We start from the raw sequence: 12,061 nt of genomic DNA on the forward strand, positions 1-12,061 counted from the left end.
AGTAACCTTCTTTTCCTAGTTACAAAGCATTATTAAATAATCGCATTCTTTTCCAGTTACAAAGTATGGCATAGTTAATTAATCATTGGTCATTCCAATAGTAATAATCATTAGCCTTCTCCTAATTACAAAGCATTATGAAGCAATCGCATTCTTTTCCAGTTACAAAGTATGGCATCGTTAATTAATTATTTGTTATTCCAATAGTAATAATCATTAGCCTTCTCCTAATTACAAAGCATTATGAAGCAATCGCATTCTTTTCCAGTTACAAAGTATGGCATCGTTAATTAATTATTTGTTATTCCAATAGTAATAATCATTAGCCTTCTCCTAATTACAAAGCGTTATTAAACAATCACATTCTTTCCCAATTATAAAGCATAGTTAATCATTTGTCATTTCAATATAGTAAGAATCATATACTTTTCCAGTTACAAAGTATCAACATTGAAAACAAGAGCTAATTAATGGCATAATTAATAACATAATTCATTGAGTGACATTAATTATTGGCACTCAGTGGCCATCAAGTATCGAATAGTATAAAACATTGTTCCTCATTCAGTATTATTCAGATCATTAAGAAGTAATAACAATTCATTGAGTGACATTCAGATCATTACGAAGTCATTATTAAAAATCAGCTAATTACAGTCATAGCATTAATAATCATACACATTATAAGTAGTCTCATTACAATAAACAGTGGAGTTATTATAAGGGAAAGCAAGAAGAGAAAAAGAAAAAAAAATTAGTTCTGGGTTGTTCCTGTAAATGAAAAATGTGTAACGTCATTCGTCATGAGTCAGCTGTAGCAAGGTTATGAAATAAGGCAGTAATGTGGTCACATGTATAAATGATAGACACAAATGGGTAAAAATGTAAGTGCTAGTACAGGTATAATAAGTAACAGGTTTAGTAAGTATCTTGAAAAGCTTCTGCTGGAAAAAAAAATACAAAATGGATTATTGACCTGAAAGAAGAAACGCACACTATGCTGAAAAGTAGTGAACTTCGAATTAACAAGTAGTGAAATGTGTATAAACATGTGCTCCATAGCTGTCCTTTCCAAAACTTTCCAACATCTACTATGCAATATAACACCTGCTGTCAAAACAAACTGCAACAAATACTTAAATAACTACGTAGCATAAATACATAACTTCAACATTATCCTCATCTGCAAAGAAAAAACTTCATTATTCATCACTTCATTATTCGTAACTCCATCATTATCATCACCTGTAAAGAAAAACTTCATTATCCATAGTAGCATACTCTTCATCATTATTCATCATCACTCATTATCATCTGCAAAAAATCACTTCATTACTCATTACACAACTATTCCTTATCTCTAGCATATTTCATCACTAAAACTAAGATGTGTAGTTCTGTCCGACAGCCTGCATCAATCACCTTGTATTCTGAAAGAAAAAATTAGTTAAGACTGCTATTCTACGATGAGTATAGTATATTCTTGTTAATGCTTGTTAATCCTGATCCATTTACTCTTCCTCATAAAGTTATTGCATCTTCTATCGTTTATTCCGTAGGTGAAATTCCCATTTCTGTTGAATTTATTTCTTACACGCATCATTTCTTTCTGAAATTGATGAACAGAGATTAACGTCTTGCATTTAAATCATATACCCACTAAATAATGACTGGTTTATGGTGACACAATTAACCATACAGCATAACATTACAGACAACGTAATATGTCAAAGACATTGACCGTGTTCAAAGCCAAAATGTACAGAGAATATCACAATGCAGCAGTAAAAAATGTAAAAGTCACGATGTTGAGATATCATAAGGCCAAAAAAAAATGTCAAAGTCGACTGGTGTGTGTTATATCTTAACTATTTCACAGTGCATATAGACGAAACTGGAATACTATCGTACATAAAAAAGTGGAAAATGTGCATGGTCTGATGTGTAACGACAAGAAAAGCGACCTGCTAACCTTACCTTGCCGGGCACTTGCCAAGAAAAAATACGATAATCATCAGTAATTAGTCAGGTGAAATAATTGCATTAGTAAATGGCATCATAGCATGTTACATCATAAAGTGATTTCATTCAATAAACGGTTTAATGTTTGAGACATGGTGATTGCCTTTCGATTTTCTGGTTCTCAAAGTTTCGACGTGTACAACATTGGGGTGAGGGATGCTGCGAATCCGATATGGACCTGCGTATAGAAGTTCAAATTTACTGCACTTACCTTTTAATTTGCTGGATAAATAGTGTGTACGTACTAATATTTTCTGTCCAACATGAAAGTCTCGGCGTGTACAAACCTGTTTTTGCTGTCTTCTCCGGCGCTCTGCGGCACGTTTGATGTTGTTCAGCGCAATGTCAATTATTTCGTGGTGTCGTAAGCGACGAGATGTAGGAAATTTTACAAATTCTTTAATTTTTTTTGGTGGTTCAACGTTTTTCAGTATAACAGACGGAGATAGCATAGTGGATTCATTTGGAATGGAATTAATTACATCTTGGAATGAGAGTATGTGTGTATCCCAATCGATATGTCTTTTGTGGCAGTATATTCGGCACAGCTTACCAATTTCTTTCATTAACCGTTCACAGGGGTTCGAAGAAGCGTGGCACTTGGATATATAGATCGGAGAAATGTTTCTGGCTCGTAACATACGTGTCCATACGCTACTACGAAATTGAGATCCATTGTCAGAAATTACTTTCATCACATGCCCTACATGAAATAGAAAATGTTTTACAAATGCTTTCGAAACAGTTTTAGCAGTAGCTTTGCGTAACGGAGTGAAGGTAACAAATTTTGAAGTGAGCTCAACAGCGACAAAGATGTAGCAAAAACCTCTGTTAGTTCTCGGAATCGGACCAAAAATATCTACTGCGGCCATGTGTCTTAATTTAACAGGTACAATGGGATATAAAGGAGGAATATGTGAAGTGGTGTCTGATTTAGCTTTCTGGCAAATTTTACAAGACGCTAAAACTCGTCGTGTACGTTTCTCCATGTTGTTAAAATAACAGTTCTCTCTCAGTATAAGAAAACATTTTCGTGCTCCGTAATGTGCGTAACTTAAATGAGTGTACCAGATTAATTTGTTAACAAGTTCGTCAGGGATGCATAATAACCAATCGTTGCTGTCAGGATGAGAACGGCGAAACAGAATGTCATTGCGTACAGTGTAGTGGTTCCTAATCGTAACATTTTTCCTATCTTGCCAAAGGTGTTTAATTTCTTTCCACACATTGTCTTTATTTTGTTCTGTCCTGTAATGACGATGAAATAAAATTTTCAAATGCTACTTGTTGAATGTACATGACACTGAAATTTGTTTTGGAGAAGTTGGTTGCTACGTCTTGCTGATTGTTGCCGAGAGAACGCGATAGTGCGTCTGCTATAACATTTTGCGTACCGGGAATGTGAACTATTGTAAAATTAAATTCCTGTAAATAAAGTTTCCATCTGCTTAATCTGTCGTGCGTGAATTTGGCCGAAAGTAAAAATTGTATCGCTCTGTGGTCTGTGTAAACTGTGGTATGTCTGCCATAAAGAAAATGTCTAAATCTCGTAAAAGCCCATACAACACATAATGTTTCCAGTTCTGTCACGGAATAATTTCGTTCAGCAGGTGACAAAATGCGGCTTGCAAAAGCGATGTTTTTAATTACTATTGAACCATCTTCTTCAATTTCCTGGAAAATGTGTACGCCTAAAGCGGTGTTAGAACTGTCGGTGGCAATGGAAAAATTTCTGGTAAGATCTGGGTGCGATAAAAGTGGAGCATTCAACAAAGCATGTTTCAAATAACATTTTCGTGGACAAGATTCTGTGTGTCAAAAGTATTGCTTACATTATTGGAATATGCAACCTGTACTGTATTTAATCATATTCTATCTGACGTGTTATTGAATGTACGCTGAAAATTGTGCTAATTAATTTTACGTATGTCGTGATAGTCATTTCCATACGGCGCATTGCGATAGAGATTGAAATACTGTTTTTTCTGTACGTAGTTATTTCCTCGTGGCTATGCGTTACTATTTGTTGTAGCTGGGACTATACGTGCACGCGGAGAAACATTAAAGCTTGGTTGACCTTGTAGACTGCATTGTTGGTTAGGAATGCTAAGCGGCTGGTTTTGTTGCTGTAGTTGTGAAAAACCTCTATTGTTACTAAAATGTATCTCCTATTGCTGATAATTTTACACATACTGATGATTAAAATTTTGTCAGTTATTAAAATTACGCTGGTAGTTGTGGAGTGCCTAATAAAATTGTCACTTTCGGTATAACTTGTCAAATCCGGTTTTCTTTACATATTCTTAATTCTAAATAGAGCAATAGTTAAAGAGCGGTTTTGATAGATATAAAGGATAGTAGAAGAGAAGGCAGCAGTGCAGAAAACTAAAGATGAAACAGCACTACTACAGCTCGGGGCCCTATGCTCGCTACGGCACATATTCATTAAAGCGTAATGAATCCCCTGAGGTTTATTACGCACTGCAAATACTTTTCAGCTTTTGCCTTACAGGCAATGCCGGTAGAAATTCAGAAATAAATTGCTGTATCCATACTAATTCAAGTTTTTGCATTACACGAAATGTTGGTAAAAATTCAAGAGCAAATTGTCGTATCCAGTTCAAAGCTAGTTTCTGCGTTACAGGTAATAGCGGTGAAGGTACAAAAATAAATTGTCGCATACAGTTCAAAGCGTGTACCTGTACGCTGTCATTATTAAATTCTTTACATTTTCTTACAAATGCAAACTGCTTATTATCAACATTCTCGTCACTGAATTTGAGAACACGTTCGGGTTTGTGTGAGAATTTGTTTGTCTGTGTCATTTCGTACTTCAAGTTACGTAGCTTTTCAGATTTTAAGTCGCGTAGCTTTTCGGATTTTAATTCGCGTAGTCTCTGTAAATTGTTCACATTATACGCGTTGCGCGAGTCTGACAAATGCTCGCAACGTGGCGGGTTCTGTGACGTATTGGTGACTGAAATAATTGTTAATTCTGTTACTGTAATACTTTCGTCAATTTGGTTATCGTGTCGTGCAAATTTCTCGTCAACTTCCGTATTCGGAGTGTGTGAAACTTCCACTGACTCTAAATTAAACTCGTCGCGTATCTGTACTGTGTTTTTACGGCATTGTTCAGTGACTGCATTAATCTTGTCTTTATGTGATTCTGTTGTGCCTACGCGTGTGCTACTCACTTCTTGTGCAACAGTGCCAACTTCTTTATTACTGTTTTTAGCACAAGCCTTAGTATCCTCACGTAATTGTTCTTTACTGTCCTGACATTGAACGGTAACAGCTGTAATCTCTTCCCTAACTTGATTATTCTGTTCGTTAAGGTTGTCGTGTTTTTCGTTCGCCAGTTTGAAACTTTCATTAAATTGTTTGTTCTGTTCACTAAGTTGTTTGTTCTGTTCACCGAGTTTTTTGAGAAAGTCGTCTTGTTTTTTAATAAGCTGTTTGAAACTTTCCCTAAGTTGTTTCTTGTCTTCACTAATTTCATTAAGTTGTTTACTCATTTGTAGCAACAATGCCATAATTGGATCCGACACAAAATTAGCATTTCTATTCTCTGTGCTGTTTAATGGTGGATCTGGAATTGTCTCGCTTTCTGTAACTATTTGGTTATTCTGAGACTTACAAAAAGGTTTGTCATTCGAATGTACACTGTCGGTCACTATTTCGGAATTAAATGGATCCGTCGTACTTTGTGTATCCTGTTCATTTTCATTAGAAGAATTCGTCTGAACGTTACTTGAATTTTCCAAACCGGGTGTATTAAGCTGGGCAGCGCTCATTACAATAGGGCGCTCTGCGTCATCAATTGTCGTCAAATTCACAGAGGAGACAATTGAGTTGGCTTGTTCATCATTAAGATAAAAGTCATCATGGGTAGATGGAATGCACTGATTGTTAGTGAACGCAGGATTGTCATCATTACATTGCGTGTCACAATTACTATCGGTCACGTTGTCGGTAATTTCATTCACAATACCTCGCGATACACTATTCACAGTCTTTCGCGGCATTTTAACAATAGTCACAATTTTTCACAAAATAAATAAGCACAATGCAAAATCAACACACAAATACAACAGAGCAACGAATTGCCGTTGACCTGTAGAAAGAAAGTCACAAGTTAATAAAAGCGTTGCGCCAAATCCTAATTATATCTAAGCAAATAAGAGCAGATATCTGACTGTTGTTCAAAAGATTCTCAACGAAATACGATCCTGGACTGGGTGTCGCCAAGTGTAACCTCCCCACAAAACTTTCGTAAGACAATTATTTAATATAAATATAGCCAAGAAGCAATATTGTCCCCACAGAAATATTTAAATAAAAAGTATAATAATAAATGGGAGCCAAGTGTAACCTTACTACAAAAATGTTGACCGGACAATAATTTGAATGTTAACAAGAATACAACCTAACGTAATCTCCCAGCAATTAAATTTACTGACAATGACAATTAAACAAAAATTAGCAATCTGACCCAAGTATAAGCTCCTCACAAAAAAATGAAAGTCGATTCAGTGATAAGAAAATGTCAGTGATAATGATAATTCAATTAAACCGAAATATCGGTCTTTGGCCCTGTGCAAATCAGAATTAAATTCTTACCTCATTGTAACTGCTAGTCAAATTTCTGCTCTTATTCTTGCGCACAGCTTGGAGGAACTGCATTGCAAATAATAATATTCCTTTTTTTTGTAATTTACTGAAACTTTTCTTTAAGGGAAATGGAACGAAATCGTTAATTCAATTAAATAAATTTTTTTTTGTAAAATTGCTTTTGAAATCAAAATTATTATTGGGGCACTTGTTGGAAATTAATTACAATAAATAAACTTAACATTATCTGATGATTACCTTAATTAACAATATACCTGATTCAGCATCTTGACCAGTGTTGCCGACAGACTACATCACACAACCGCACTGGGCTGCTACTACTGACTGACTGCTCTGCATGATGACTACTAGCGTACTGCTCGACGACTACTACTGTACTGCTCTACATGACGACTACTGCTCAACTGCACTACTACTACTGTACTGCACCACGATTACAACCGAACTGCTCGCAACACTCGCGCGGTCAAGCGCAGACTAACCACGAAAATAGGCTCTCTGGTCAAAGATTTTAACGTGCCTCACCATCGCTGCTATGTTACATACGTGTTTCAATGTGTTCTTTTTTCCATTTGCAGGAGTGTATATTGTGAAAAGCAATGGTCCCACAACACTCCCCTGTGGCACGCCAGAGGTTACTTTAACGTCTGTAGACGTCTCTCCGTTCCGTAGGCTCTTACTTTGTTTGTCGGGCGACAGTGCGGAACTGTATCGAACGCCTTCCGGAAGTCAAGAAAAGTAGCATCTACCTGGGAGCCTGTATCTCATATTTTCTGGGTCTCATGAACAAATAAAGCGAGTTGGGTCTCACACGATCGCTGTTTCCGGAATCCATGTTGATTCCTACATAGTAGATTCTGAGTTACCAAAAACGACATGATACTCGAGCAAAAAACGTGTTCTAAAATTCTACAACAGATCGACGTCAGAGATATAGGTCTATAGTTTTGCGCATCTGCTCGACGACCCATCTTGAAGACTGGGACTACCTGTGCTCTTTTCCAATCATTTGGAACCTTCCGTTCCTCTAGAGACTTGCAGTACACGGCTGTTAGAAGGGGGGCAAGTTCTTTCGCGTACTCTGTGTAGAATCGAATTGGTATCCCGTCAGGTCCAGTGGGCTTTCCTCTGTTGAGTGATTCCAGTTGTTTTTCTATTCCTTGGACACTTATTTCGATGTCAGCCATTTTTTCGTTTGTGCGAGGATTTAGAGAAGGAACTGCAGTGCGGTCTTCCTCTGTGAAACAGCTTTGGAAAAAGGTGTTTAGTATTTCAGCTTTACGCGCGTCGTCCTCTGTTTCAGTGCCATCATCGTCCCAGAGTGTCTGGATATGCTGTTTCGATCCACTTACTGATTTAACGTAAGACCAGAAGTTCCTAGGGTTTTCTGTCAAGTCGGTACATATAATTTTACTTTCGAATTCACTGAACGCTTCACGCATAGCCCTCCTTACGCTAACTTTGACATCGTTTAGCTTCTGTTTGTCTGAGAGGTTTTGGCTGCGTTTAAAATTGGAGTGAAGCTCTCTTTGCTTTTGCAGTAGTTTCCTAACTTTGTTGTTGTACCACGGTGGGTTTTTCCCGTCCCTCACAGTTTTACTCGGCACGTACCTGTCTAAAACGCATTTTACGATTGCCATGAACTTTTTCTATAAACACTCAACATTGTCAGTGTCGGAACAGAGATTTTCGTTTTGATCTGTTAGGTGGTCTGAAATCTACCTTCTATTACTCTTGCTAAACAGATAAACCTTCCTCCCTTTTTTTATATTCCTATTAACTTCCATATTCAGGGATGCTGCAACGGCCTTATGTACGAGCGCAAGTTGTGAAGCATGAACGTCGACATGTGGAAGATTGGGGCAGGCCGTGGACGGATGGTCAAAGTGGTTAACGTGACTACTCGTGTAAATCGAGAAATATGGATTCGAGTCCCAGTCCGGCTCAAATTTTCATTGTCGTGATTCCATTATACGGCTGATGGTTTTCTTTATTTCCAAACTGCGAATACACTTCTTGTGCAACAATGAATTGTCCCAATAATATCATGTTCTCAACAATCGAAGCCCTTACGCAAATCTAAAAACTCGGAATCAGTTTGATGTCCCCTGTCGATAGCAGCATTACTTCGCGTGAATGAAGAGGTAGTTGTGTCTCACAAGAACGATATTTGCTGAATCGGGGTTGGTTATTTGTCAATAAATCGTTTTGCTCGAAGTGAGTCATAATTTTTGAGCACAGTAGTTCCAAAATTCTACTGCAATCGACGTTAGTGATTCGAGTCTGTAACTGTAACACAGGTCGCCTTTAAACGATAATCGATGCTAACGTTATATCTTTGCGAGGAATTTTGAAGGAAGTTGTGACCATGAGATAACCTAATTTCGTTTCCTAAACATTTCAGCAGAATATAAGCAACAGTAACCGATGAGACAGGGACACACGTTCTCCCAGCACAAATATTACGTAGTAAAACCGGTCGCCAGTCTAATTCGGCGTTCTTGTATCAAGCAAAATGATAAAGCCGAAGGTAGTGCTAAGGCTAACCTAACCTTCCTTGACACCCACACTATACTCTTTCTTTATACTCATTCACACAACACCACAGTAACCTAAGCTTTTAGATAAATGTACTACTAACTTGAAAATCAGATAAACAATTGGCCAATGAGATAGCAAACAGTAACATACCCCTCTCTACAATAGGTACCTTAAATGAACTAGATGCAACAGTTTATGGAACCAATCACCAATACACATGAAACTAGCCGCAATAGTAAACAGGAAAGAAGCATGATATGATTCTGATTTAAATCAAGGGGTCTGCTAATGCTCATACCCTATAACTTCATTACTTAGTACAGGGTCGCTATGCCTGTGCATTAACCAGCTTGCACTAGAATAGATAACACAATAAATAGTTCTTTCTTAAGGTCGGTTTGAAGCAACTAAACAGAATGAAAATCTATCTACACTGGCTCTGAAGAAGCATTTGCTTTGCCTCATTGTTGATTATGTAAAGCACAACTAACTATAACTCTTTAAATAACAAATGTGGTTTGATACGCAGTCATTTAACCTACTCATATAATGGGCTGTGCAAATGCCAACGCAACATTAAACTTAAGTTCAAACACTTTCTTATGAAATGAACACTGTTAAAACTTTGTAATTCCTATCGAAGTACATAAATGTTACAATTAATAACCTATTTCATTGTATACTAAATTTACTGCTTTTAGGCAGCTTTTCAAACAAGGCAAATTATTTAAAGAAATTACTGCAGATTGGTCTAAAAAGGCACTGGAAATGGAGTGTTTCTCAAACTATAAAACTGAACTTTGAACACTATAACTACACGCACTGCAAAGCAATCATAACTATTTTTACAGCTGCCGAATAAGTCTTTCCACAACAGATTAAGACACTCGGAATTGTATTCACTAGGATAGCATTGCTGTCCAGGTTTGTGGTTTGTGATAATCATGAGTGTAAGATAGAGTAGGTTATTATTAAAATCAACCAAATGTCACAAATACCTGATCCATTTACAGAGTGCCAAATATAAACAATGTAGTTGAAGGCTGATGGTACTGGTGGCGTAATTTTCAGTGGCTGTTCACATGGCGGCGATGCAGTCATCGCAGTACTGTTGGCCTCGTCCTATTTCTGATCTTGGAGTTGGAATTATATTCTTATAGGGCTAAAAACTATGCCATGATAATGGTATCACCAAATGCAGCATCCGAGGCCGATAAATATTGCTCTTAAGCTCTTCTGGCCACAAAATGTCAGAAGAATGAGCCACAATGGTCCACTGCGGCTGACTAGACTTTGACCACAGCACTGCTCACCCCAGACTCCTGACCCGTCACAAAGGACGAGTTGCCATTTGCGCGACAACCACTCCTTTTCCACTTCACCAGGCTACTTCCGTAGCTGCTGGGCTCTCCCTTATCTTTTACATTCAACACTACGTTCCCTTAGTATGGACCAAGCCATTTACCGTATATTACATAACAATAATTTGAAGTTAATTAAATTAACAAGCATAATTTAAACAACATCGTTCCAAAGTTCACGTAACAGACATATTTATATGTATACATAGTCAAAGAATTTCCATGACAGATACAACATTCTGCATTAGCAACACTAGAAACTGATGTAGAAATACCGATACAGACACAAAACAAGTCGAAAATAGGTGTTACGAATCTGTAGTTCAGCGTATTACTCCTATTCCCTTTATTGGGTACTGGTGTGACAGTAACGACCTTCCTACGAGCGAGAGGTTATATATGACTGCTAAGTATGGGGCTATTGTATCAGCGTTCTCTGAAAGGAACCTGTTTGGTTCTTGCCTTCTGTTGTGAACTGAGAGTTCTCCTCTGCTGTCGGATATGAAATGACGAGTAGATGCCTAATGAGATTGCCCCACACTATAGCCAACAATTAACTGGCAGGGGGTCCGGCTCCCTGCTCCTCCTGCTCGGCCGCTGGCGTTGCGAATTAGCAAAGGTGTCCTCGTGCGAAGCTATCACCTTTTATAAAATGTTTAAAGCTGCTTCGCTATACCAAGGGCATCTACTTCTAAGTTACTCGTCTTGGCGGTTGTTCTAGATTCGATTTCTGGAATATTTACTTCGTCGTTTTAGAGAAGAAATTTCGGAAAAGCATGTTTAGTAACTTTAATGGCATTGTCTTCGGTAACATCACCATTGTTATTGCGCAGTGAAGGTACTGATTGCGTCTCATCCCTGATTTACCTTACATTCGGTCAGAATCTCTGTGAGTTTCCCGGCAAATTTCGAGACAGAGTTTCGTAGTGGAAACTATTAAAAGGAGCTAGCATTAAAGTTCGCGATAAATTTCGAGCTTCTGTACCTCTGTAAAAATTTACCAAGCTTGGAGAGTTTGCGTTCTTTTCAATTTCGGATGCTTTTTTCGTTGCTTTTATGTACCGTGGGGTGTCAGTACTACCTCTTATTGATTTATTTGATATATAATTTCTCAATTACCGTCAATACTATTTCTTTGCATTTAAACCACATATGGTCCACGCTTACATCGTCAGATTCGAAGGAGTGGAGACCGTCTCTTAGGAAGCTATCAAGCGTAATTTTATCTGCTTTTTTAAAACAGAATTACTTTGAGATTATTTTTGTTGGGTTTGAATGTTGTAGTATTCAATCTAGCTAATCCAACTTTGTGGCCAGTAATCCATGTGTGATACTGCTTCTTTGATTAGGATTATTTGTTCCTAACATGTGAAATAAGTTTTCGCAATCATTTACATTTCGAATTGGCTCCTGAACAAGTGAGGACCGAGCTATGGTACAAGAGGCACTCAGAGCCCTGGATTCAGCATTCTCAGAGATCCGACGAGCAGCTGGTGCTTTAG

This window comes from Schistocerca cancellata, chromosome 3 (assembly GCF_023864275.1).
Source record: "Schistocerca cancellata isolate TAMUIC-IGC-003103 chromosome 3, iqSchCanc2.1, whole genome shotgun sequence".
Classification (NCBI taxonomy): domain Eukaryota; kingdom Metazoa; phylum Arthropoda; class Insecta; order Orthoptera; family Acrididae; genus Schistocerca; species Schistocerca cancellata.